Source organism: Anopheles gambiae, chromosome 2 (assembly GCF_943734735.2).
Source record: "Anopheles gambiae chromosome 2, idAnoGambNW_F1_1, whole genome shotgun sequence".
NCBI classification, from domain to species: Eukaryota; Metazoa; Arthropoda; class Insecta; order Diptera; family Culicidae; genus Anopheles; species Anopheles gambiae.
The window spans coordinates 91,742,928-91,767,534 of NC_064601.1; the positions used below are offsets into that span (position 1 = coordinate 91,742,928).

A 24,607-nucleotide genomic window follows, 5' to 3' on the forward strand; every position below is an offset into this window, starting at 1 on the left:
AAGAGAACAGATGTAGGTTGACGTTTGGTGAGCGTGGAAGGAGTTGGGATTTTCAGGAATGTAAATAATTGTACACAAAAATCCATATAATTTAAACAAAAAGAAATTTTTCAAAATGTATTAAAAATTACCCTCTCGAGGGTAAAGTTAGATCTTAATTTACCACGAATAATTTACCTTCGATTGGGCACTGGAACGCTCCCGTTCCACACTGTTTCTGCAGGCAAGCGTTCTCCTGTCAGATTGATTGTCACACGCTGTTTGACAGTTGAGCGACAATCGCAGGAAGCTATGGGCGAACATGGGCAAAGGCCTTCTCCACTCCACTTTCCAACGGGCAATTACTCCTCGTGTCCAACGACACAGCAACAGGAAGTGGGCCAAAAGTAGTTCTGCGAATGTTTTACTTGATTGATTCTGCTGTACGTAAGCAAGTAACAAGAGGAGGAAAAAACACACATATAAAAAAGGTAAGTCCACATACACACCAAAAGCGCGGGCAGGGAGCAGGGAAGGAAAACATTTTAATGACAAGCGCGAATACGCGAATCAATCCTCGTTGCGGTTACGCGTGTGCAACCACCATACTCGGGCCGCAGGAACGGAAAAGGAGGAAGCAGAAAAATAAGCTTCACCTTCGCCCGTCTCGGGGCTTTGCAAGCAAGCAAAGCAACAAACAAAACAAAAAAAGCGGAAAAAGTCTGCAAAAAGAATCTTATATTTTAATGAACATTACTGTCTGCGAAACTGTTGCAGAATTCCTACCACATTTGTAACATGCTTAAGGAATTTCAGCAACCACAACGCTGCCCGGGTTGCGTACATTTCCCATGCATTTCCGCTGGGACGCGGCGGCTATCGTGCGGGGAGCGATCGGTCAAGATCGGGCGCGATTGACGAGAGTCGTAAATGGCACATGGCAAGGGCTCGACCGAGGGGCGTGTGTCATTTTTAAGCAGTGTGCATTTTTGGGGAGCAGAGCCCCGAGTCTCGTAACCACATCATGGTTATTTATTGTTTTCTCTCGATGCATTTCAATGCATCGGCAGCTTCCCAGCCCAGCAACACGCTTGTCCTGGGGCGCGTGTGTTTCTGCATTGTGTCCTGTGCGTTTGGGTGTTTCTTCTTTTCAGTTTGTTTGCTTTGCCGAACAGCTTTACTTAATTCTTGAGATAAATGCAATGCAAGTTTCTTATCGGGGTTTCATTCTCGTTCTTACCGGTTGCGTTGAGTGGTGTATTGTTTTCGACCCCGCGCGCACATTTCTCTAGTTCTGCATTTTTCTGACTGGTACAGTGTGGTTGTGTGTTTTTGTTGTTGTACTTTTTGCCTTTTTCTTCTACTTCTTCTTAGCTTCAAGCAGCTTCTACGGTCTCCTTACAGTTGCATTCACTCGAGCAAAGGGCTGTTAAAAATTCAGCAGAACTTCATTCACCGTTACCGGCGTGTTGTAGCGCCGCGTACGTAGCACCGGATCGGATTTGAGCCATCGCCGAAGACTGGTCACGTGTGTGTGTGTGTGTGTGTGCCTGGCAATTGATGGATTTTTCCTGCCACCATATATTTGTTTGTTTTGTCTTGGTGTTTTTTTGTAATTCTCCTTCTGTTCTTGGACGAGATCTCCTCATGCGTCAAGCCGGGGCCGCTGACGAGGCACCAACCGGGAACCGACGAAGTGACCAGCCACCGGTCCGGTTCTTTCGTTGTTCTTCTGCGGAGCGTGATCGATCGATCGTTCGCATCGCGTCGGTTCGAAGGGTGAACCACGGCGGCGACGACGACGACGAGGAGGATGAAGACGATGATGATGATGATGATGATCGAAAAACGTACCAAAGCAGTTCATTAACGACGACGTGTACGTGCGAGATTGAAACGGAAAGTACATCATTAGGGCACCTCGCATCCGACCAGGGGCGGAAAAGCTTTCCAGTGGAAGCGGGAACTGGCGGGAGTGTGCGGGTGCCGGTGGTCCAAACAATGCTTCAGGGAAAACGGAAAGCAAACTTGACGACGAGAACCTCGACGTATGTACGTGTGGTTTGTTTCGCCAAGTGCCAAGAGCAACTGCGCTAGTGGGGCACAAGTGATTTTCGATGGCGTTCGATGAGGATTTACGAATCGACTGGCTAGCAAGTGAAGAACTAGTGTGTGTCTGTGTGAAAAAGAGAGAAAGACAGAGAGAAAGGGAAGGAGAGATGCAGATTTTGAAGCTTGTACTCAGTGTGGTAAATTAATGTTTAAGAGAAGAAAGTAGAAAGCAACTCGCTGGTGTAATTTTGTGATGGATGACTTCTATGAGGCAAATCAGGTATTGATTCTCATCTGACTAACCATTAAGTCATTAACATATTGTTTACAATGAACCACTAAGTACATTTGGCTCTTTTTCTCGTTGTACTCATATGATTTGCATTGTGATTTTTTGTTTTGATTCTTGGGTCCAAAGCTTAGACAACATGTTTAAACAGAGCTAAAGATATACAGTTTTACAATAGTTTTTAAGATGTTATTTATGTTATTTTCAATGATCTTTAATTACTTTTCTCGTCATATCAAGATAATTTCTTTCATCGAGTTTATTCCATATTCCTGTGATAGCCTAGGTTTTGTCCTGCAGCAATTTTATTAGTGTCCGTCTTCTTGAGATTTGAACTCACGTCGGTTTACGTCTTCTACACATGCACTTAATGACTGCACTGTAAGACAGGTCATTGAAGCATCTGTTAGCACTCATATACACTCATACAGCAATCCAACAAACGTTGAGATCTGTCTGAAACAAAGGTCATGTATAACCATCAAAAACAGCGAAAAGAAATAGTGTTAGTGTAGTTTATATGTAGGTTTCATATTAGAGAGAAATATTACAATTTATATTCAATTTATAACAATACACCCAATGGTGTTTTAGACCAACAGCCCTGAAGCAATAGTGTGATTTATGATGACTTAAAGCTTCTTGCTCGTTATCATTCCCAAAGAAAAGGAAAATAAAACGCCCCCAGAACATCCTCAATTCTTGGCCTACCTTCAGGGCTATGGACAAGAATGCAAAGGACAGGACGAGCAAAAAATATACGACTCCCAGCGGAATGTGTCCTTCGATGGATGTGACTCACAATATTATTGAATGAACTGAATCTCCCACATGCCACAGGAGTAACGCAAGCATCCAGCAGCAAAAACGTACTACTCTCACGCTCATGTCCTAGTTTAGGGACCAACACTACCACCACACAGATTGGAATGTTACCATAAATCAACCATCGGCAACCATGAATTTATTGCGTCCAATTGAAAGATTATTGTCTCTTGATAGATTTTCCGGACACATTTGGGTTAAGGTTAGGGCTAGCGAGAACATCCCCGAAGGGACAACGGACTCCCGGTCGCAAGCCAGTGTGAAAGAATGCCGGTTTCGTGTCCTCTTACGTGAGCCCGATCGCTTCGGTGCGCTGTGATGTAAAAAGAAAGCACACCGAGTCAAATCTTGCCACTGGTCACAATAAATATGTCACCGATTATTGATACCATCTCACATTTGGGTGGGGCGGGTCTGTTTTCCTCTCGCTCTCTCTCTCTCTACTTGCGTTAGAGCCTCAGGATGCAGGATTTATTGTTCGTTCTTTTGCCCACTTTGCCCCTCGAGGGGCACGGGAGTTCATCTCGAGGAAAGGTTCTTTTGTGTTGTGCTGTTATCACTTACTTACTGAAGAAGCTTCAGCTCACTATTTGTACATCCTTTATGCGCCAAAAAAAAGAATAGATACGATCCAGACTTTTGGCGCCCAATTGTTCCACCTCCCCCACCCTTGTTGGGGGAGCCGGTTAAGTCTAACAAATTTCGCTTCAAATCGGTTTTTGCATAAGAACGCGATTTAATTTCCAATAATAAATTCCACTCACACACAACCAACAGCACTGTGAGGGAGGAGAAGGATGGACAAACATGAGGAGCACGCGTGAAAAATTAACAAAATCCATCCCCAAAACCCCCTTATCTCATTCGCTCGCTTTTTGGTTAAAACCCGTTTACATGCTCGTTCTATGTTCTGGTGGCGCACACGATTGGCCTTCGCACAAAGTGCCACCAATGGATGGCGCTGCAACATCGGTCCCGCGTCTCATGGTTCATGGTGAAACCAATTTTGCCAAACTCAATAGTTTGGTGGTCAGTTTGGTGCAACAAAGGGAAACAACGCGGCGAAGGACAATTTCTTCCTAATACCATGAGTTAACAAGAGATTGTGTATGTTGTGGGTACAGAGCGGGAAGCGGCGACGGAAAGCGCGGCCGGAGGATGAAGCTAATTTAAGAAAACAAATGTCGAACAATACACTGGAATATGAATCTTGTCTTGATTATGTTTTGCCATTTCCCCCTGGTCGTGCTTAGGCGAGGGGGGCTTTCGAGGCGTGTGTTTTTTTTTGTCGGGGCATTTTTTCGCAAATCAGATTTGCAAACTGGGCAGTGAATTGTGGGGCTTAGTGGTCGCAAGATAAAAGGACACAAGAGGAGACAGAGAGAGCGAAAAGAAATGCAAAAAAAAACACTCCAAATCCCATATTCACCGAAAACAAACCACCGTCCACTGCTGTATCGGTATGCGAAAAGAAAGCTTACACACACACATACACACAAACAAATAGCATCGCTGGAAATGAAAAACTTATGTTAATTTATGCATATTACCAGCGTGCGGAGTAGTAAGTAAACTACTACTCATGTCAATGGGTAAACATTTGGATTCATTTCATGTTGTTTTTCTTTTTGCATTGCTTTCTCTGTCTTTCTCTCTCTCTCTTTCCCTCTGTTGGAAAGACGGAAAGGAGAATCTGATGAATTCGTTGTGACGTGGTGAAGCAGCAGAAGCTGCCCTGTTTTTTTTTGGGAGGGATAATAGGGGGTCGCTTTTTCTTGCGCTGAAGAGATGAGGAAAATGAGGATCTTGGAATCTTGGAAAAAAGAAAAGGATAAGAGACATTTCGCTCTAGCCCGTCCGTTCACAATCTGAGCGTAAGGCATTTTTGGTAAAAATTAGAACAACTTTCTCACACACAAACCTCTATTTCTTGAACCTTCTCTTCAATACTTTTCTTCCAACCAACACACATAATGGTCACCAGGCAGCATCAGCATGACAACGTTACGGTCCTCGATTGTTGGTCAAATTTCGTCTAAATAATAAGCTCCGATTTCTTGTGCAAAAAGCAGCCAAACAAGCAAAGAAACGCACAAACAAACAAACAAGACCGTGCTGGCACTCTGCTCAATGCTTAAGATCAGATGAAATTGTAACACCAGCAAATTTGCATACGAAAAAACAAAATGTGAGTGAGAAAATGAACCAGAGTATTGCTGTCGCTTTGAAAGGGTTGAAGCGATGGCGAGCGGTTTCAGATTAGATTTTTGTTTTTTTTTTGGGAAATGAAAGGTCCTTCCCTTCTTTCGAGGAGGTTTGCTGAATGGGCGTTGCATTAGTTTTGGGTTAGCCATTCACTTTATTTTTGCTGGGATGAAACAACCTAGAGAGAACACGGTGAAATGAGCCGATCTAAAACATATCTCTTTTTGGCAAAGGATAAAAAAACCAAACCTTTCGAACGTCTCGCCAGCCATAGCTGCAGGTGGCCGTTATCTGATTTGGTTGAATATTTAAACACAACGAACATTTTGTTACACGCAAACGGGTTCACACACTTTGTGCGACAAATCAAACCCGGCAGCGTGTAGAGAAATCTAATTTTCCGCCATCATCATGAACATCAAATGCAGCACATTGCTCCGTTCTGCATTCTTCTTTCCCCTCTGCGCAAGGCGACAAGAGCGCAGGACACATTCAGCCTGATTTAATGTGTTAATTAAGTGATATTGAAATTTCATAATTAAAGTCGCCCCGAGGGACACAGAAGGAGAAACGCGGCACCCACCAGGGACCGGGCATCAAAAAGCAAAACCACCATGACCGGCGCTTCACACCAGCCGAAAGTGCAGCTCAGATCGGATCGGGTAGCCGCAGAAAAGGAAATGTTTCAAACAATGACAAATCTGGTCTTACAACGCGTCACACGTCACAGCGTCGGAAGCGGGGCCCGGTGCTGGCGGGGATGACATTTTCCATTTTCCATTAAAAATTTCCCTCACTTTTGTGATAACTGATCACAGTGGGCGCACACACGGCGACACGGTCCTGGGCCGATAAGAATCAAATCGGATTTTCCCGCACACAAACCCACTGGGCCTGGGACCGCCGGCCCTGAAAGTGTCAGCCCGGAACGATGAGGCCCACGAGCGGAACATCAAACGATTTTGGGTTCGGTGAGGGTGTGTGTGGGAGAGAGAGAGAGAGAGGTTGTTGTCAATCCTCGCGGGATGAAAATCCTCTTAGGCAAGGTGTTAGTACCGACACCAGCCCATTTATTCCCCTTTTCTGTTGGTGACGCGTTTTCCCCGCGTATCTCAACCAAATCTTGTACATCTCTCTCTCTCTCTCTCTTTCTCTCTCTTTCATTCTCTCGGGTGTTAGCTAAAATTTGGTGACAACTTTATTGACCTGAGTCTGAGGGTTTTCACTCTATAATTGTGTCCTTTTCTCTCTCTCTCTCTCCGCCCGTCCTCCATCGACCATCGACCACTTTTGAGTGCTTTCTGATGAGGTGATGTTTGTCATCATTGGACGTCCGCACTCCCATTCCATCTGTTACGTCAGGTATCGGGTTACATGGTGCAAAATAAAGTGAGCGATTTGTCATCCGGCCACTAGAAAACCTCTCCACCGAAATAAAAGAAACAAGAACCATTGCCCCCCTTTGTTTTGTTGGTTAGGAAATTATCCTTTAAAAAGCGCTTCTCCTTAATTTCGTCCATTTATTGTACCAATTTAAATGTACTCTTAATAAACGCTGCCACCGGCCGAAAACGGGCCACCGTCCCTTTTACATCCTGTCCAGTGTAAATGACATTTTCCCTTTTTTCGCTTGCCCCGAAGGAATCGGTAACCGGATACTTTTACTACAGTTCCCCGGTTCCAGTTCCCCAAACAACAGCAGATTGCAATTATTTATTGCATGATGGCTCAATCAAACGGTCGTTTCGCATTTCATTTGCCTGCGCTCCCCCCCTTGTGCATCCGTAGATCCGAGCCTCGTAGATTAAGAGTGAAAATGGACAAGATTTACAGCGAAAGCAAGTCACCAAAAAGGGATTTCAAACAAACGGTGCTTCTAAATAGAAGAAAGGTTTGAAACATTGAGCAGCTCTCTGGCTGGAAGCGAATATTCATGTGCTAATGTGTGTGTGTGTGTGTGTGTGTGAGTGTCTGAGCATGACCGAAAAGCAGAGTTTTTATTTTTGATGGTGGAAAATCACCTGCAGCGTAATGGTGGTGGTAGTGGTCGTGGTGCTTGAGGGCAAGGATTTGGTGTGGAATCATCGACCATATCATCAAGACACGCGTCTCAAGAACCTGGGAGCTGCGGCACAAATCCCGTGGAAAGAGGGTAAGACGGGGCATGGCATCATCAGCAACAACAACAGGACAAGAAGAAGAGCCACAAAAAAAACTACTCGAAAGACAAGAGCACACCGAAGGAAAATCTTGCCAAAGAGCCGAGTTCTTATTGGATCCTTGTTTCTTGTTTCGGTACCTTACACCCGGGTGGGGGTAACCGGTGTCCCGGTTTGCTGTGGCACAGGACAGGGAACAGAGTGGCGTCTTAAAGAAGCACAGCTTTTCACCAGGAAAGCTGCCGTGCTCTTGGGCCGTCTTGGTGGTGCAAGATATCGATTGAGTGCCAACACGGTAGGAAGAACGTGGAGCCAGAGGTTGGGAGTTGGCGGAATGAAACGAAAGAACGAAGTAAACGCCCCACAGTGGGGGGAAGGGAGGTGGTCACGGTGGCCGAGAGGAGGAGAAGGAGGAGTGTCGATGGTGTGCCACACAGTGCCGCGGGACAACAATCCAGCGCAGCGAATATCCAGTGCTACTACACGGGCAAAGGAACACCGGGGGACACCGAAACCTTGTACACGACGAAGTAAAACAAACTATGATGAAAATGTTTAGTATTCAAGCGACGTCCCGCAGAATATTGATTGGCAGTAGGGAGAAAGCGAACGTTCCGTACGTGTGGGTATACAAGATGGGGCATTTTTTTTCTGTTCGTTGCGCTCGCTCTCCTTCGGCCAAGTCTATTTCCAAGGTGGGATGGGGCGGATTGCTGCTTCTTGGGAGCTCCCTGGCCCGGTTCGTGGAAGAAGGTTAAAGCAGCAAAGGAAGGAACAACGGACCGATGAAGGCTCAAGTGGACCGTGGAGGCACATCTTCGTGACCGTCCGCTGTTTTGGCCGGCAGCAGCACGAAAAGGTAAGGCACACACACACACACAAACACTCTCAGTCACATTGGGACAAATGTAAGTGAAACGAATTTTTGTCCAGCAGAGCTTTGTGCTGGATCGGATAGAGCCCGGGATTCGATGTGTTTCTAAAATGTTTCCACCAAGCAAACAAATCAAACATTTAATACAGAAAATATAGATGCACTACAGAGGCTGTGTACTCGCCGTGACAGTTGTCATTTGTGTGCCGTACACTCTCCCGCCCGTGACAGCAAAACATCTTTGACAGCTTTGCTTCATCTAGTGTGCAGCGACATGATTCGAGCGGTGGCGAAGATCTCTTGGTTGGAAGAATGGCGCCTGGCAGACACAAGAATGCGGCACAGCAAATGGGGCAAAGTATTAACGGAACCCCCAGAAAAGGGAACTGCGCTGGCAAGTGAGCGGAAAAAAGTGGAAACGAAAGCAAAGCAAAAGTTCCTACTGGCAGCAGAAAACCATTCGAAGAGGCTGTGTGTTGTAACCCACCACGGCCAGCTGCCGGTGAAGGAGTTTCGCCCAAGAAGGTGCTCCAGCACCCCCCCCGGCAGGGGTTCAAGTGGAAAGCGCCGTGCTGAAAGCCGGTGCCAACATTTTCAGGACTCCAACACGTTCGACGCGCTGCACGAGAGCAGCACGGCTTAAGGATTCGTGAAGGGTCCGAGAAGAGCGTTGAATAGGGAAAGGACGGGAAAAGGTGTAGAAGGTAAGCATTTCATTTTCACCCATTCACCTCGTTTTCCATCGTGAGGTCCAAAGCATCGGAAGGGAAAACTTGCTTGAGGATGGAGTTTTTTCCCCCCTCTTTTCTCGAACGCCCAATGGAATGGATTCGTCTGAGAAAAGTTAATTATTGAGTAGGTTCGCTTTTGCAAGATTCCCTGAAAAACATGGCCCTGTGAGTGATGGGAGCTTTACACGGCGGACGGAAACCAAGAACGCTATCGCTCCTTGCCTGGAGATGAAATACATTTTCCTTAACAATGTCAAGAATTGACATCTTGGAATGAATGTGGCCCTGTTCTCAGGGCTTCACTTCCTGGGGCCACAAAATAAGCCACAGAATAGAAAGGTTAGGCAACAAAATGTCACTCTGTACATGCCTACAGGGGTAAATGATACACACAGACACAACAATGTATGCAAATCGTCTGGGCTGGTGGGCATGCATCAATGAGAAATTGGAGGGCAACGGAATTTCTCCTTCATTTCACCAATTTCCCAGTGATAGATGCAGACAATATTTTATCTTAATAAAGTTATGCAAATATTACCTCCAGCACAAACACAAGCCCACGAAAGTAGTACATCCTCTTCCGGTGTCTGTCCCGGGTTTGGAGTGATTTGTGTATGACGAACTGCCATCGTCTTCCCTTTCCTTGTTGGTAACATCTTCACTCGGTAGAGTTTTGGGAATGGGAAACTCATAGCAAGAGAAAAGAAAATGTTTTCTGAAATATTTTGTCCCCTTCTGTTGCCTCCTGGTCCCCCTCCCCGCTCCGTATTGACAGCGAGAGCGGATGGTTTGATAAGATCAGTACAACCAATCTGGCAAGCGTGACAAATCCTTGCATTAGCCCGTGCGTTACGTTATCGTGATTGGCTAATCTTTTAATTAGAAAGAATTCGCTTGGGAAGGGCTGGTTGGTGAATGTACAGCTTGATGGACAGGGTGCAGTGTTTGGAGCTGATCATGTTTTACGGACATTCGGTGAAGTTCTTTTTGATAAGACGTTGGGAAAAGGGCTCTCCAGGCCACGGTGAGTGTCTTGTGTAATGTTGACGGTGTTTAGCGTTCGCATTTCGCATACTCCTGGGAGTGTGCAGGGAGCCAATGGTACATACATGTTTAAACAACCTCGCACACAACTCACCACTTCCAGTGTAACAACCGTAGAATACTAATGCATCAGGCTCGTATGGCTCCAGTGACCTAAATTCTCGTTACAGCAAACCGTTAAGAAGTCATCCAACTCCTGAAGACAACGAGTTTCATAGTTTTTGGTGATCAATTGTGAGTGTGATTCAATTTTTAGTTGGTATCAATTTGCGTAAAATGATTGATTTTTGACAATCATTTCAAACTCCACACATACGCTAGCAAAGACAACTATTCTAAACGTTGAAATTGATCCTTCGTTTGGTTGCTGTACGACTTTTAGTGCCTCTGTCTGTATCGTCACTCAATCACGCCAACAACCAAAACCCATAATAGACCTCCAATAGCAACAGCATCACGGCATCCTGATGATCATCATCATCGCCGTCGCCGTTGTTCTGTTGTCATGTTGATGGATGCCGAACGTCAGCCACACACACACACACACACTGTTTTTCCGACCAAGTGACGCCACAAAAACCGCGAAACGAAAGAATTGGCGCGGTTCCGTGTTCCGTAACTTTGTGTTGCTGTGGCCACGGCGAAAACAGAACAAAACTTTTTACCATTAGCACAAGGTACAGGTGGATGAGAATAGGAATTGGAAACATAGCGGCAATAACACGGAGTCACAGGCACACATACACAAACGTGCCTGTTGGAGTTGTGTGGTGATGGTTGTCGTCGACGTGCTTGTCGAGTGACAGGACCAACCGATCCATCCGAACTCGAACCCTGGAAAGGCGAAACCCGGGCAGGTTGGTGAGAAATCAGGTGATGATATTGGTTCATTATGCTAATATCATTATCGATTTCAATTTGGTCTTCCACTCGGCATTCGACACTCCTGCTTCGATTTGTTACGTCGATGCATACACACGACTGCCGACTGTCCCGAGTTTAGGTACGAGTTCTTTCTTCTGTTCCGGGTTTGCTGTTTGTTTGCTTGTGCTGCTGGATCTACGCGCTACTGGACGATTATCTTTCACCTTGTCTTTGGCTGGATCTCTCCTTGCAGCCAGGTATTTGGAACATAGAATCGCGCCCGAACCCAATGCCGAAAGATGGTCGAGAACCATTTGTTCTGATTTGCAGTGTGGCTGGTTTTTGGAAGCTCGGTACGGTTGCCCATAACTGCTTCTACCTGGTCAATTGTGCAACAGTAAAGGTTGTTCGTGAGCAGCCGTCGTAATGGCATTTCCACGTTTTTGCCAAACAGTCTACGAATCGGGCTTTCAAATTGGATTAATTTAATTATTTTCACTGTTTTGGTTGGCTGCCGTCTGGTGGCAGCCGGTTTGCGTACTTGCGGAAGATTAGAATAATATTTATGATGCCTTTCAATATTCTTAATTAATAGTGTGAAGAGATTATTGACTTTACAAAATGAGCGTTTAAACTTTTGCACTTTTTTCAAGGCAATCGTCCAATTTCCAAGCTGCATCCTTGTCCGGCTTAGCAAACACTTTACTGGATTGTTTTGTCATCGCTTTCGCCACGCACGCCATTCAAAGTCCAAGTCCAAACACTTGCCCACTCGATCCACATACTTCCCAGCGTCCGATTATCCCCGACACGGTATTTACCAAAAGATAAATCAGTTAAACGATTTTCAAACATCCTTATCCTTCAACGCATCGACTTCTGCGGGGAGAGGGCCGCATCAACAAGTCGCACTTCAAAAGAAAAGACTGACTGACCTATTCACTTTCTCTGCTGCCTCTTATCTTATCGCTGCTCAGAATGTGCGTTGTTTCCCGTAATCGGTTGCCATCATTATTAGACCAGACGGTGCGACGAAAAGTCCAAAAGTCCAGCAGCAATAAGCCCGGGGATCGGTCAACGTAAGATGTTTGCTCTTTTGACATTAATTCCTGGGGAGTCAATAATCAATACCGTCGAATGTTCTAGCCATCAATAAGAGGGAGTTGGGATACAGCTTAAAAGCCAGGCTGTGTTGTTGGGCCTTATTGTTGAGGAGCGGACGCCCAGCAAAAGGGGCCGTATGTGATATCGATTGCCGAATCGGATTTGGGTTTTTTTTTTTGTTGTTTCGCAACACCTCAAAACACCTCTCCCCTAGCTCAAAGACGCTGTACAATCTGGACACTAAGGGGTGGGGAGGTGAGGGATTTTGGCATCAGTCGGCTCACCAATCAGCCCGAATCATCGTGGATAATGTACGGCTGGGTGTTTGTACACATGTTTCCGGGCCACGTTTCACGGGGAGAGGAAAAATCTTCCACAAGAAGAATAGAACCTAAATGAAACAAACACGCACGTACACACACAAACATACTGATAGATTTCCTATTACGGCAAGTTCCTCGGCAAGTGTGTACGGTATTACGCAATGTTTATGTTTCGGATCACACAGTCCCGATGGCTCGCCGCTGCCTCGGGCTGCTTTTAATGACGAACGCGTCGGGTGCAGTTTGCGAAAGCCCGGGGAAAGGAAAAAAGGAATAAAGATTAACTATTGACACCCTCCCCGGGGAACCATTATTGCCGGGGAACGAAGACGAACGAAGCCCGAAATGCCGGCAACCTGCAACCCTGTAAGAAAAGGCAGGGAAAATCGGGATGGGAAAGCGAGAAACGATCAACGAGCAGTTCAAGAAGCGGGAGAGACCGCCAAGCTAAACATATTGTGCGCAATTGGGTATCAATATTTTGTGTTTTTTGGGTGAGTTGACCAACGGAATGACCCTCCCATTACACACCGGGGGCAGGTTCGGTTCGGTTCGGGGTCGAACCCATTACGTGCGACTAATTTTCGGCCTTTGATGGTAATGGATGCTGGTGATTGGGGAGATTTGCAGCTTGGCGTAAAAGAATTGTTGTGCTCATTCAAAGACATTGAGGGTTGTTGAGAGTTGGATGGCAAACATATTTAGAGATCCAACACTGTTATTGTCTTTGCAAGATCAACACTTGGATGTCGCAATTGACGTTTGAGAAAATGTACAAACAATTGAAGTAAACGTTTGCTGATTTTGCTGACTTCTTGATCCCTCGTTTGGTTGTCTTTAACTGCTCGAGAAAGGTTTGTAAAAAGCACCAAGAATATAACCGTTCGTTAAGCCATGCTGGGCCGTCCCGCTTAGGATGTTCAATGGGTCTTTTTTTTGTGAGTTGCCTCTTCTGCTGCTGCTGTCTCCACAGTAGTCTGATGGGGGAAGACGAGCCCACTTGCTGCATTTTGCTGACAATGCACAACAGGTCCGGGGTTGCAGTTTCCAGTTCCCCGCTGCGAGTTTGTGCGAGATAGAACGAGGAACAGGAAGAGAAAGCGATATAGACAGCAAGCGGGGGAAGCAGCAGTCTGCCAGTAGCTGAATTTTGCTGATGGATTGATTGATGGCCCCCAAAAGACAGACAGGGCTGAATTTCATTAAATTTATTTCATATAAATCGTCTGCGTTTGGACGTGGAGAGCGACAGCACGGACGACGCACGGACGGCGACGGTGACGCGAATGCGAAAGCCCAGTTTGGTAGGGGTAAGCGTTGCAAAAAAGGGAATATCGATGCGTTCAGTCGCTTCATTTGTAACTGACCAACTCTTTCGTGGGTCTTTTGAAATTTAAAAAGACACCACATACCATAAAGCTTTTCAATATCAACAAAACGCAAACACGTTGTGAGCACAATGTGCCAACCATTAATCGAATCTTCTAAATTCTTCTCCACGACTATTGGAGTCTTTGCTCCTGCCTATTAGGTGTCTATCACGCTTCCAAACATCCCCCGCTGGAATCGGTCAGAAGGAAGATCAAACCACCAACTCCTCCCGATCCGATAAGCGGATTGTTTGTGAATTGTTCACACAACGGTTCGGAGTGAGAGTGACCTAATCTAATAAAATAATAGATTGTTTGATGTATCAATAAAGAAAATCCGCTCAACCCAGCCGGGTCAGTGCTGGACACTTGGGCGGAGGGGCGAACACTCAACAACCTGTAACGCATAAAGCAGAAGTTTTTATCTTATTTTCCTTCCACAAGACTTTTGCTAGTTAACACGCTTAGGCCCGCCGAGCGATTTCCCCAAACGGATGTGTGAATCTTTGCGAAAGTAGTTCCCGGTTTGCTGGCAATGGCTGGTGTGAAGGGGAGGCCATTACACGCAGAGGGGATGTGTAGTGATAGTCATAGAGTGGTGGATAAGATAATGGCCTGGCGCCACTTGTTGTAGTAGCTTCTCCACAGTCCGAGGAGAGTCTCCACCGTCGTTTGTGCTGGAGGTGTTGATTCGCTTTCGCTTTCGGTAGATGTTCTTTTGCACGATGCGCATCACCACCTCGCGTAGCATGGGATGAAATGAAGAAGTTCGGTAACTATAAATAAAAATAATCAGATCAGGATCAGGGATTTTGCCATCGGTCCACGGGACACATTCGACTCCTTTTTGGAATGGCTTTCTTTCTTTCTTGCTTTCTTTCTTCGGACCATGTACGATGAATTGGATAAGTTCATTACAACTGCTCGTGTAGTGTAGCAAATGGGGAGGGACACTACATTAGCCCACTGCCTAGTGAACAGTGATGTTGCATCACATTCGGCACAGTAATTCCTTTTTAGTTTTTCTTTTTGTATTGCTCTCTCTTCACGGTTTTGGATTGAGATTGATTCTTTTGTATTGGATCAGTTTTTTCCTTTGCATTGTGTGCTGATTCTTAGTTAAATGTGCCACGTGACCGGTCTAAAAAACGGAAGGAAGCAGCCCGACATGGCCATTAACGAGAGAGAGAGAGAGACGTTACACGCACTTCGATTTATTGTGGAAAAAAATATTTCATATCGATGTTTTCTGCAAACTTGAGCTTCAAAGGTTCAATTTTGTGCGCTGTAAAACTGTTTGCAAGCAAATCATCACACAGCCTCACCTTACCCAAAACCATTTCAACATTCCACGTCACAGATGGTGGCAAAATTTGGCCGTTGGTATTGATTTTTTTTTACTTTTTTTACACTTACGCACAACACACAAAACCAAAAAAAAAAAATACATGAACATATGCGTGAAAGATTTCACCAAATCGCACCACCATTTCCCATGCGACGAGCGGGCAGCAGTAGCAGCAGCAGCAGCATCGGCAGCATTTGGGCCGGACGGGCATTTGCTTGTAAATATTTAATGGTCGAACGGAACGGAGAGATAGGATTATGAATGGTTCTGCACCTCGGCAAACGGTTCCCGGGCACGAATCGTTCGATCAATTTCACCCACCACCCCCCATCGGTTTGTCCCAGATGAGATATAAATAGTGCTGCTCAAAAAAGGGTTCCGGGGGTGTGAGAAGAAGAAAAAAAAAAACACGCACAGAACGCACTAACTCCGCACAAAAAAGTAGAAGGAATTCAAACTGTGTTCTAGCAAAGATTTTCACCTCCCTTCGCACTTCGGTAGCAAGAAGGATTCCCGCAAAAAAGGGGTGAGAAAACCACTTGTGCTAATAAATTGCCCTCAATGATGACCGTGAAATGAGGAAATCCTACCACAGGTTTCAGGGCGTTTCAGGGTAAGGGGCACACTATATTTCTTCACCTTAACCAAATCCTTTCAGTGGGCCGGTAGCAGGACAGCAGTAGGAGAAGGATTCCCGGGGGTCTCGGTACCACCATGATGAGCCACCGCTGATGACCGGTCGCCTTTGCTCGTCCATCCCAGTTCCGATAAACAGTTTGTTGCAAAGTAATCAAAACAAATTTATTTACTTTTGAAGGGAACGTTGTTGGTGGGGCAGATTCGGGGCGTTCGGTTCAATTATTTCATTTCAATAAAGTGGAATCTCTGGGGAAATTTGTCACCCCGTAATGGGACACGATCAAAGGGGAGCTGTGGAAGAGGGTTTTTACAACAAAAAAGAAGGGGTTCGTTAGCCTTTCCATTTGTGGTAGCAGCGTACGGCTGCAGGCACGTCTTGTAGTTATTCAATCATATTATTAGTTACGTTTGATTGTGAAACGTTGTGTAGAAAAAGCAGCAATACTGTGTGCCTTTTAGCAACAATTTCTGCTAGAAGGTTTTTATCTAATCTAAGCCCCAAAAGTAGAAAACATGGCTGCAACATTCAGCGCAGAAATGGCATTCTTAGTTTTATTTGGCGCCGTAAAATATGGTCCGCCATTACAAAAGCGTAGCTCGGGCCAGCTCCAGTTGGTGAGCCAGCTACGATTTTATCCTTTTTCATTGGTATCCACTAGAAGTAAAAAAAAAATAAAACCGAGAACCCTCAACAACGCCCAAACACGGTTGGTGCGATTTTCTTAAGACAAAATAAAACTCACCACCTTCAACACCTGTTATGGGAGCGTGAAAGCATAATTTGCATACTAAAATTAAGCGATAGAGCTTTCCTCCTTTTCTTGGGATAGCGTATCGCGTAGAGGAATGCACGGCTTTGTACGGCCAACAGACCAAGCAAAAGGGGGGGAGCAAAGGGAAAGGAATGGAAAGTGTAGCAACGATCCTGCCTTTTCACGCCGCGGTTCAGCCACACGAGCGGCGCGTTCATTCACTCTCAGTTTCATCAATAATTTAAACCCGAACCTGCCAGTGGGCCGGGTTCGCCGCCACGCCCGGGAAAATCCCTTTAATATTCACCGAATCTTTTTAAAGCCTCCCTCGAGGGAGAAGGATCTGGATGTGTGTGTGTGTGTGTGTGTGTGTGTGTGTGTGTGTGTGCGCGCCGGGAAGTTTGAAATCTAAGACACACGTTTCGCTGTAAGACACGCGGACCGCGCCAGCAAAGCCGATAGAGAAGCGAAAAAGGAAAATAAAATCCAGAAGGCTGTGTTGTGTCCCCTGGAACAAAAAAAAAGGAAATCCCTTTGCACACAGTCGAAACAAACCGAAGCAAATGGGATTCGAGACTGCCGCTTATCCCGGGCTATCTTGGCTGCCTTACTCTCGGACTGCTTTTTCCTCTTGTGTGTTGGCCAGCGAGAGAACAGAATTTGTGAGCCTCCTGGTACTGGTGGTGGGGTGATCCTCCCTTGCTTCCATAATCTCAAATCGTCTCCAAAAAAGGTAGGATCTCGGATCCAACTCCTACCGAAAGTCCGAGTTCGGCAAAGGCAAGCGCATTGACAGTGGGGAAGCCGTTTGGCGCTTTGCTGGCCAAAAGGAAAACGAACCCCTGGCACACTCCAAGGCCTCCCATCTTCCCTATTTTGGCAGACGTTGGTGTGCTCTGTTGCTGTTGCTGCTCGTGGTGGATTTACCTAAACTAATGTTAACATATTTGAATATTTATGTAGTTATGCTTCGTTCGTTCCGCTGCCCCGTGGTGCCCTCCGGTGTGTGTGTGTGTGTGTTACTTCCGCTTTCAAGTGGCAGTTTTTTGTTGCTGTTGGTTGTATTTTCCTTTCTCGAAGGCTTTTAGGCGCGCGTTTTCTTTTAGGAAAGTGTGTTTGTTGCGCTCTTACCTTGGATGTCCCCCATGGATGCTCTCCCGCTTGGCTCGGGTTGGTGGCAAGAAAGAAGCCTTTTTCCTCTTGGCGCACGGACCTTCAAAGCGCGAGCTGGAAGGAGAATAAAATAAAAGTAAAATCACAAACGAACAAACGCGAACGCATTGGTTCGGTGCACACTTTTAGGCTGGTTCGTTGGTTTCTGTGGACGTTTTTTGCTGTGCCGTTTGCCTAACACAAAAAATCTAATGTCATTCCGCTCAAAGCAAAATGGCGCACACCGTTTCCCAGTGAGAATACAAAGCACGCGTGTGTATGATGATAATACGACGCAGAATTCGCTACTGCTGCATAGTTTGACAACGGGCTTTGATTGTGGCCGGGGCGGCGGGTGTGTGAAGTAGGATCGTACGGAGCGCTTGCAGCGATACTTTCTACATAAGAGGACAAATTCCTCTTTGGATGGATTACCTGTACTTGCACACGGGGGATAAAGTTGTACAGCTGCAAGCAAAGAGGAATAAGCATGGGAGAACGAGGGCAAACGGCGTAGGATCCGAACGAGTGGGTTATCCTTTTTACATTAATGCGTTTCATAATCCGATCGGTGTGGTTTCGATCCCGGGCGGTATTTGATGAACAAATCGGGATCCTGGTTCATATTATGTTCCTTTAAAATGAGTTGGAATGGAAAGAAACCCAGATTTTGTTTAGTTTGACACGTAGGACACATTTGAATATTTGTCGAAAATAATGTAGTTTTTTTAACTGGAGAAGCAACTCCCAGCGAAATTTGAATCGATTTTCCACGATTTCTGTCAAATTCTTTCGTCGAGTGAAACTTCAGTTCTGTCCTGATGTTTGAACGTCTTACTCTTGTTAGTATAGTTAGTAACAATAACTAGACATCATATCTGATGCATTGTTGATAAATTTGTGGCTGTGTTCAATGTGTTACTTATCACTTACTACAGCTAAGAACGACAAAGATCAAATCTAGATTTAAACTGATGCTGAACATGTTAGTACACCAAAGGCGTTGATCAATACACTATACAGCAGCTCCGAAGTTGGACTGCTAATAAGGCAATACATATCTGGAATAAAAGAAACTTTTGCAAACACTTTAGATCAGCTATTTTAAAAGCGATGCATTAAAGTTATTCGATTTTGACATTTCTTTCATTTAGACAGTTTCTCCAATATGAAGACAACAAAGTCATTAACCACAGAGAAGATCCTTCTTAGTTCACATTAAAAATACCCCACTGTGTTTCTGTATTGCAACGCAATTAATGAATGAATGAAAGCAAACTCTTCCATGATCCTTATAATATGACTTAAAAGAGCGCAACAAACGCCACAAGATGCGCACGCATAAATCGTCCTACCCACAATAGTGTGCTGATTTGTCTACCATTTATTAACCAGCTTCCAGCTTGCCGATCCACCTCCACTGTCCCTCTCTCCAGCAAAACCTCCCGCGGGTGCAAACATGCAATGGTAAAATGTTCTCATTTTGTTCTTCTCCACCTCACTTGCGCTCGTCCGCTTGCAATGCGCCTCAAACGCATCGCAAACACGTAGGAGGCGCCTGCGCTAAGTCTCTCCCTCTTGCTCAACCCACCAAAACCGCCGTTCTTCCCCCGCCTCTCGCCAACGAAAGAGGAGCAAAAACATGGATACTGCCCCAAGACCCCGTGTGTGTGTGTGTGTGTGCGCGCGCCCGCGTTTTTGCTCGGTTTGTGTGTGCAATTATTTAACAAATCGTAAATCATATCACATACAGGCACGCACGCAGCTGTGGCAGCTGGCAAGGGCAAGTGATCCTCCCGGTTTTGCGGTGGGCTGTGTAAAGCGGAGAAGGGGGCGAGCAGGCTGGTGGCCAGCAAAACCAGCACAAAACCTGGCGTGCTTATGTCCTAACTGGGAATGTTGCGCGATGGCGCCCTCCACTGATTTACATTAGCGTCGTCGTCGTAGTGGTCGTTGTCGCCGGATGCATGTCGCTGCATTGCATGAAGCGCATGTGTTGCATGTTGGAAAATGCTTCTTCTTGTTGACGGCTTGTTACGCCTGCGTCTGTGTGTGTGTGTATGGTTTGGTTCCTTTCGCTTCCTATCCTGTTTCCTGTGGCGTTTTCTTTTTAAAGCAAAGGCAGCAGCCACACGCTCAGAACCGAAGCGATCGAAAGGTGCCAGCGCGATCGTCGTCTGCTCGATTGATTACTAATTCAGCGCCGTTCAGTACTGTTTGCTCGTAGATCCGGTTGCTACGTGGACTACGGTCGCATTCGTGTGTCAGATGTCGAAACCGTGTCCCGGGGGTTGTCATCGATACAGCAATATCCGCGCTCCCCATATCCCGCTCCCCCCATGGAATGCTCTCTGTTACCTCGAAAGCACAAAAACACACATAACACACAAAAAAGGTTCGCTCTCTTCTTCGATCTTGCTGGTTTTTGTGGTGTTTTTCTTTTGCGATAACCCACTGCGTCCAAAAGTCGTTCGATACAATCTTGCCGAAACGCTCCACACACAAAAAAAGCAAACCATCTTTCCCCCGCTTGGCAGCTTCTTTGCTGTCATTTCATCCTGCAACATGGCTCCGCGCTACTGTTGGAAGAGTTTATTAAAATTGATTACAATATTTTGTCACCGTTTCTCTTTCGGGACTATTGATCGTACAGAGGCTGCGCAAGCTGCGGTAAACGTAAATAAATGAAGGGGGGTAAATTTGGCACAAACCGAAATGGTTTTACGCCCCGAAGCAACGACCAGCCACGGGAAGGGGTCAGGGTACCCTCTTGGTTGACCACTGGGCACAGTTTGGTGTGTAATGTGTTGTTGGGCATGCTTTGATAAATTACTATCGGCGCTCGCGCTCTCGGAAAATGTGCAGCGAATGTCTATAATTATGTGTGCGTTTCAGCTTCCGTTCCGATAAGGCAGTGAAAAAGGATAGCTTTTTACAAAAAAAGACGACATTAAACAGTACATAAAGGAGTGACTGCTGGCAGTAGGTATGTTATTCGGCCGGCATCACCGGCCCGTTAACAGATCGTACTATTATTACAGAATGGATTCGGTTCCACCGGCGTCATAGTTGTTTATTGGAGCCGTTTGGAGTAAAATGTATATGATTTTAGTTGTGTCGTAAAGCTCATGCTGCCATAAACAAACTTCAGGAAAGCGTTGGGGACGTACAAGAACACATTTTGTTGAGACAATGTTCGTCGACGACAGCCCAGCAGAACACAAACACCCATCAAAGTTTGGGCTCGCTTAGGGGTGTGACCTTATTCTTGTACACTTACTTAACAATATATTTACATGCCTCAACCTCACTCAATGGTTTCCTCTTGCAGTGCGGAACATTTTCTTCATCGCTCCGTCGCTGTCACCATCCCAATTCGTTCCACCATTGATGTCTGGGATGGATGTGTGCTTTTTCTCTCCCGTTGTTGTGCAACCTTCCTTCGCAAAAGGTGCGTGTCTGCATCAAGTCACGGCGTGGTAGTTAGAATCCAGACACTTACACTTTCCTTCGCGTCTCCTTGCTCTGCCATTTCTCTTGCCGCACGAAGATCGATCGTATACGAACGAATGTCAAAACGTGTACCACGGATCGTTGCCGGTGACGAGCCATGATTCCCTGGGCAAGACAATTGCCAAGACAGCCGTCTCCTCCACCGCCCAACCGACTGATGCCTCGTCGGGGATGTCCCACATCCCTGCATCCCTGCCCACCAGAGACATTGTTGTGACGCTGTCCTTATTCGAGTGCGCGTTTCGCCCCAAAAACACCCACTGAGTGATCGGGTGCGAGGGGTGAAGACGGAAATCAGACACAGACACAATACCCGTACCCTGTCTCCCTGCCTGCTGAAGACATTCCAGCGATCGATACAGATCACATTGGGTGAACGGGTAAAGACAAAACGAAATTACGGACCACGATCGTGCTGGATCACCAAACCAAGCCGTCGGAGACCTACGTACGTACGCAGACACTCGGGAGTGGTTTTGTTTTGCACTCTTCGCAGGAGGCGTAAGACGAATTAGAACAGTGCGCCGTCTCCGGGATGACTTATGATTGATTTCTTCGGCGTGACGTGTTTTGCGTAGGATCGCGCTTGCGTGTTTTGATGCGTTTGCGATGTCAGAACTCAGAAGGAAGGAGCAAACAAAGCACGTTGAAAACACGTTCGCGTGTTTCCTCTTTTCGGGGGTTTGTTCTTGCTGCATCTTGATGCTCCCTCGCATGACTCAACCTGTACCTGATCACAGAAAAAACAACAAAAAACCCAAAATCTCCCTCATCCTAAATCAACCTTGCAAAGATTCGGTTGGAGCTCTGTTTTTTTTAATGACATTCGCACTAAATTCCAGTAGCAGCGAAGCTGCCGGAGACTGTCCAGCAAGTCCACCCAGGCTCATTTACGACTTGATTAAAAATGCAGCGCTAAGGAGACGAAAGACAAGCCCAAGAAGCGCAACACCAAACGTCCTTTTCGGCCCATGTTCTACCTTTTGCCGGCGTACAGTCGCGTGGAAAGATGAATGGCACCAAGCACCAAACGACACGGTGCACGGTGCGTGTTGCACCAAAAAGCTCCAAGACATCCTTTTTTTTGCTTGGGACTCACGGCGAGACATTGGAACATTGGGACAGTAGCTAAGGCAAAATGAAAATCAAAAAAAAAAAAAAAACGCACAAAAATTCACCGTCGACAGCGCGGCTGGAATGTCTAACACCAAAGCCACCAGCTCCTTGTCGCCAGAAAGAGCGGCCGCAGTAATTATAATAATACAGCAATGTTAATGGATGTCTGTGTTACGCTTCAGTGTGTGTGTTTGAGATCTCTTTGGGAGGGCAAGCGTTATTAGAGCGTTGTTCGCATGGGAGAGATGTCCCGATGCTGCCGAGTTTTATGAGTTCATTTCGCGAGCTTTACGCGTACTTTTGCGAGCGCAACACATAAAAGTTTGCCAATAATGACTGCCGATAATTGAAGCAAGCAATAAATTTGCTCATAATCTTGTCGCCTTCCACCAAAACGCAAATCAATCAATGAGCCTGCTTGCTTTTAGCGGTGAGCCTCCAGTTCCAGCTCCGTGCGATAAAGTGCCCACCGTCGCGGTTCAATATTTAGTCGCTCATTCCAAGTTCGCTTGTCTTTCGGGCCGATTCAAACCCACAACCTGTCGCTGTGTTTAAGTGCCAAATCTGGACGCACTTTTCCCTGTGCCCACTGATTTATGGGCTCTGTTGCCGACGGGCATGGAAGGAGCCAGTCCGGGGTCGCTTTTTTGCATTTCCTCTTTGGCAGGGGGTTTCTCGCTTGCCCGCACACCAGAGTACGGCTTATCCGGCTGCCGCCAAACCTGTCAGCTCGCTATCGGAATGTGCTAAAAGTTTAAACGTTTCCATTTAGCGGCCAACCGTTCGGCGAATCGTGAGCCGGTGCTGGTGGTTGGTGGCATTTGAAAACGAAAACAGGGAAAAAGAATCGATCCCTGGATGGAAACAGGACACATTTTTGCGAATATTAGTCACATCTAAGGGTGTTTGCTTTTTTTTTTAAAGAAACTTCCTAAAATAGCCTTTACATCCATTCTCTCGTCGAGTGTTTCGCTTAAGTCAGCACAATCACACGATGATAGGACACTATTGAAGCCCGGCGCCCATCTTTTCATCGCGCCTATTTAAACGGTGACAAATAGTTTTTAAAACACCCATCACCCGTCCGCTTCCTATCGCAGCTCAACACTCCCGTCCGCCTGCCGGAAACGCGCGTTCGGCGGCGTGGCGCATGGTCGCAACGGGCGCGCACCGCGATGATGACGGATTAGTATTTAGCCAGCCAAACGGGAGTTTGATTAATGATCGAGACGCTCATGAAGCGCTCACGGCGGCGAGGCACCAGTTCGGATAGGGCAGGGGGAGCCCAGTTAATTCTGAGACATTTTTATTGTCAGTGAGTTTGAGCCTGAGGGGGCAGGCTGACTGAGGCTGAGGTACTGAGCGACGACTGAGGGTGCTGTCTTTTTGCCTTCGCCACCACCGGGGGAGGGTTTAATTGCTCTTTTTCTCCCGCGCGCGCGCGCGCTTACTGTGTGTTGAAGGCAAATAAGTTGCCTTTCACGAGACGCACGTCGCTGGCAATGGGGTGTAAAGATTTTAGGGAAATATATTTTCCAACCCAAGAGAAAGAGAGGATGGGAAATCCCTGTTGTTCGCAGCTTCACGCCGTAGCACTGGGAAACGCAACGATAAAAAAGGGGTAAGAACCCCTTTTGCGTGTGTTCGTGGGTACGATTTGCAACGCTTCGGTTAAGAGCGCACGGGATTTAACGGGCTAACCGTGCGGAGGAGTAAATTGTCTTTGTTTGATATGGCACAACAGCAACCAAAAAAAAAAGGTCCTGGCTGGTATATTCCCTTAACCAGCAACAGTACATGTTGAGGTTCCGGTACGATAGTGATAAGCAAAAGTGTAAACAAAATTTGGTCAATGTTTAGGGATATTCTGGACATGGGAAGACTTTGGAAAAGGAAGTAAACCGTCAAGTAAAAATAGAATACCAGCCAGCAGTCAGCATTTTGCGTATCCAAAACACCATCATCTTCATGATGATCATCATCATCCAAGGTTGGTTTATAATGCACGAGAGCTAAAAGTTAAAATCTGTACCGCTTCGGGACATGCAGCCGAAGAATGAGCCGCAAAGTAATGACGTTGATGAAGTACACGTCGATATCCACACCCGAAATGGGCTGCATAAAACTTTGCCATATCCCTTTTGCACCGATGCCTCAAGACACCTTTGCTGAAGATACTCTGAAACGACGAACAACGGCCAGATCCTTCTCCAAGAGCCATCTTCTTCCGATGGATTAATTCGCACTGCCGCGAGTGCGAACTTC

The 24,607-nt window shown here is 46.3% G+C and overlaps 1 long non-coding RNA gene across 1 annotated transcript in view; it reads right to left on the reverse strand.

Annotated features, from left to right (window-relative positions):
* Nucleotides 1–515: 515 nt before the first annotated feature.
* LOC133391781 (uncharacterized) overlaps nucleotides 516–24,607 on the reverse strand; it is a 39,793-nt gene continuing 15,701 nt past the window's right edge. The window contains exons 2-3 of the long non-coding RNA XR_009765250.1: nucleotides 17,693–17,788; nucleotides 516–2,155 (exon numbers count right to left, since the gene is read on the reverse strand). This is a non-coding gene — a long non-coding RNA (uncharacterized LOC133391781). The remainder of the gene's footprint in view (nucleotides 2,156–17,692; nucleotides 17,789–24,607) is intronic.